A 4,369-nucleotide genomic window follows, 5' to 3' on the forward strand; every position below is an offset into this window, starting at 1 on the left:
CGTTCCAACCCTAGGCACCTAACACTGCTTGTGCAACCAAGACAAGTACACTCGGTGTGCAAAGAGGTTGTGTGGCTGCTGCGTGAAGTGGAAGGGTTTGCCTTTCGACAGATGAGATAAGACAGGGGGGCTCGACATTACAGTGTCCTGGAGGTCTTGCTAAGGAGCTTGGTTTTATCCTAAGAGCAGAGAAAGACAGGGAGTGGAAGCAAGGGAGTGATGTGACCAGCTTTCTAGTAATTCTGACAGCTGTTTAGAGAGTGGATTGGGGTGGGGCCAGCCTGGCAGCAGGGAGCCTGGTTAGGAAGCTGTTTCAGTGATTCAGGTAAGAGATGGTGGTGGTCTGGGCTGGGGGAGAGGAGGAGAGGGAACAGCGAATACCAGTTCTGTACTTCCCAAGTGTCTTTAACCTGTGAAGTAGGTCAATTCAGCACTGCTTTGATTTACAGATCACAGCAAGAGAAAGGGCAGTGACACAGTGGTCCCTGAGTATGACTTTCTCATCTCATCTATACCTCCCCCTAAAAAAGGCTGCATGACCTTGGGTGTTAAGTGAATGGTGTCAAGGACAGTCATGTCTGTGTGGGCCCCTCTTGTCAGAGTGCATTCTCTCATTGAGGAGCTCTTGTCTTCACAAAGGTCTGGAACTAAGTAGGGCATGGACTAGTGTCCCCATTTTTGCCCTCATTTTCTTATACCCAAGGGCTTCCCCTCTCCCCATCACGTGGTTGTCTCCCTGCCTGGGATCTCCACCATTATCTGCTCAGACATTTGCTTCCCCCAACGGACTAGGAGGTGAAGCTGCAGCCTAGTCCTCTCCAACTCCTCTGGGCATATAAATGCCTGCTGTTGTTTTATAGAATCATCGATTCTAGGATTGGAAGGGAGCTTAGAGTCTGCTGGTTAAGTGTTCCTCCAAGTGCAGTAGTTCCCCCTGATATCCACACATCTGCAGTGCATTGAGCACACTCTTCCCCCAAGAGGCAGTCCTGGCATCTCAGGTGGATCACCTTCGTGACTCCTTTTTCTGACCCTCCACAGCCACTGATATTTCTGTGAAGCCAGCATTTCATTCTGTCTGACCTTACAGTTTACCTGTCTGTTTTGCTCACTCAACTGTGAGGCCTTTGAGGACTAAGATGCATGTGTTTTATTCATCTCAACATTCCCCATAGCCTTGTACACAGTGTCTGGCATAGAGTAGGTACTTGATAACAAGTAAATGACTGAATGAATGGACAAATGAGTAAATGAACGAGTGAGTGAGTGGTTAGCTTTCAGTGTTAGAAAGTTCTTCTTTACCCTCAGCTGAAACAGTTTTCCTGCTAAGCACCACTTTCTGAGCTGAAGTTCATACCACACAGGATCACACTTTCCTCTTCCCCGTGGTGGCTTCTCACCTGGTGGAACCACAGCAACCTGCTTATGTTCTTCAAACATACCAACCTGTTCCTGATAAGCTTTTTCCCACTTTAAGCATTTTATACATCTGCCCTTTCTGCCTAGGACACTTGACTCTCATTTCTTTAATGGCCTTCTTGTCATTTGGGTCTTAGCTCAGATATCACCTCCTCAAAAAGACCATTTCTAACCACTCAATCTAGAGTAACTCCCTTTGCCCCTTCACCTCTTTATCTCTCTGTGCTGATTTGGGGTGATTTCCTCTGATTCATCTTCCAGTTCACTAAATCTCTCTTCATCTGTGTCTGTCTAACCTGCTGACTGAGGTCTCATATCAGTTACTCTACTTTCATTCATAGAATGTATATGTGAATATTGTAAGCATTCTTATTTTAAAATCCTTTTTAGAATCTCTGTGTAATGCCCCAATAGAGATTTCTCCAATTTATTGTATCTGATCATCTCTCAGGAGTTGAGTATTTTTGTAATTGTTGTAATTTTTAAGATGTAACTTTATCAGGAATTATCATCTATGAGTGAGCCACATGTGTTACAGAGGTGACCTACCATGTTCATGAATCCTGGAAGAGTTGTTAATTTCTTTTTATTTGTTTATTTAATTTTTGGCTGCGTTGAGTCTTCGTTGCTGTGCATGGGCTTTCTCTAGTTGCAGTGAGTGGGGCTACTCTTTGTTGTGGTGCGTGGGCTTCTCACTGCGGTGGCTTCTCTTGTTGTGGAGCACAGGCTCTAGGTGCATGAGCTTCAGTAGTTGTGGCACGCAGGCTCAGTAGTTGTGGCTCATGGGCTCTAGGGTGCAGGCTCATTAGTTGTGGCACACGGGCTTTGTTGCTCTGCGGCATGTGGGATCTTCGGGGACCAGGGCTCGAACCCATGTCCCCTGCACTGGCAGGCGGATTCTTAACCACTGAGCCACCAAGGAAGCCCTACATTAATTTCTTGATGAATGCAAGATCAGTGCAAGGATTTGGGCACCAACCTTGTGCATGATGTAGGCAAGAGACGATGATTTCTTGTGTTTGGTCTCCCTCACCTGATTCCAGCGACATTAACTTTACATGTCTGCTTTGTCCTCAGACTGGAGCATCACCCAGTTCAGTGATACCCAGATGCCAGGTTCTTAATGCATGTACTTACTGTATAAAAGCCACCCAGCTAAATGCATGAGCATGGGACTCAGTGAAAACACAGATTTCTGAGATTCATTTCCTGGGTACTGACTACATAAGTCTGGGCTTGAGCCTGGGAATATGAATTTTTATACAGCTTTCCATATGATTCTGAGGTATAGTGAAGTTTCGGTACCAGTGGTCCTATAAGCTTTAAGGATTGTACTTGGATTTATTTTTGTCTTGTTTATTTCCTTTAAATAAAAGGATTGAAAGCAGCTTACAAGATATATGTAAATACATTTTGAAAAGCAGACTTAAAAACCACCTACACAAATAAATAACCTAAGCAAGTGAGATCTGACTTCACCCCAAGACTGGAGACACACAGGGTAACGTTGTGGTTGGCGTCCTCACCAACATCCTCATCTTGGATGTGGCTGTGAGTGAGGTGTGAGCCATTATTATCCATCTCTAGAGACCCTCAACATTAAAAGCCCAACTCAGTGAAATCAATTATGGAAGTAACAATAGAACTGCAAAGGGATGCTGCTCTTTGATAGGATTTTAATGTTTCTGGGGTCCCCTTCTGCAAACTGTCAGATTGCTCAAATACACCTATTGGTCTGGCAACACCCAAGAAGACTCCTCCTGGCAAACTGATCTGCCTTGCTGAGTCCTCCCAGCCCATGTTCACTCAGAAGCCAAGACACCTCTTGGCTTCTGCCCAAGCTGTTTCCTCTGCCCAGAGGCAGTCCTCCTCCACCTTCTTCATTTCCTTCCTTCCTTTTGTCCTTCATTAATTAAGCCCTTATCATGTCCTAGCACTACACCGGAGCCCCCCAACTTCCCTCCATCCCAGTGTCTGCCACACTGCAGACCTTCCCAGCCTCATCTCCTGTGATGCTTCCCCTCACTTCCCTGGTCTGTCCACGATGGCTTCCCGTGCTCCCTTCCTCTCTCTGCAGGACCTTTGCACAGGCTGTGTCAGTCTTCCGCCTGGAATGCTCCTCTCCCCTCACATTCCTGCTGTCCCCCACCTAAATTGTTCCTTCCTGGCACCCTGCAGTTGTCTTACTCTGCCCTCCTTCACATCTGGGACATAACATTTCTTTTGTGATTCCTAGGTTGCCCTCTGTCTCCTTGACCACAAGAGAGCAAGCACTGTAACCTCAATGCCTGGCACCGAGCCTGACATACAGCAGGTGCCTGATAACTTTGTGAAATGGGTGAAAGAAGACAGCCTTGAGAACCTCAATCTCTCTCTTCCTTTGGATCAGTCGTTCTTAAACTTCTTTTGGCCATTGGCCCCTTTGAGAGTCTCACGAAACCTAGAAACCCTCTCTGTACAGATATACATGAATACTTCTTCACATAAAACTCCCATATTGTTTCAAGGTTCAAAAACACCCCAGATAAAGTGCTTGCTTCGGCAGCACATATACTAAAATTGGAACAATACAGAGTAGATTAGCATGGCCCCTGCACAGAGATGACATGCAAATTAATGAAGTGTTCCATATTTCTGTTTGGGATTAGCAGAAACAAACTATTATATATAGGATGGATAAACAACAAGGCCCTACTGTATAGCACAGGAAACTATATTCAGTATCCTGTGATAAGCCATAATGGAAAAGAATATGAAAATGAATATATATGTATAACTGAATCACTTTGCTGTACGGCAGAAATTAACACAACATTGTAAAGCAACTATACTTCAATAAAATATTTTTAAAATTCCAGATAAAAAGGGCATTGTTTATTCTAAGCTAAGGTACTTTTCTAGAGAGAGCAGCTTATGAATTGTATACACGTATCATGATTTAAACCCAACA

General features: G+C 44.8%; 1 non-coding gene across 1 annotated transcript; it reads left to right on the top strand.

The window, feature by feature from the left end:
- Positions 1 to 3,948: 3,948 nt before the first annotated feature.
- Positions 3,949 to 4,055, top strand: LOC117312513 (U6 spliceosomal RNA). The gene has a single exon (XR_004526837.1). It is a non-coding gene; the product is annotated as a U6 spliceosomal RNA (small nuclear RNA).
- Positions 4,056 to 4,369: the final 314 nt, after the last annotated feature.

Source organism: Tursiops truncatus, chromosome 5 (genome assembly GCF_011762595.2).
Source record: "Tursiops truncatus isolate mTurTru1 chromosome 5, mTurTru1.mat.Y, whole genome shotgun sequence".
In the NCBI taxonomy this organism is placed as follows: Eukaryota; Metazoa; Chordata; class Mammalia; order Artiodactyla; family Delphinidae; genus Tursiops; species Tursiops truncatus.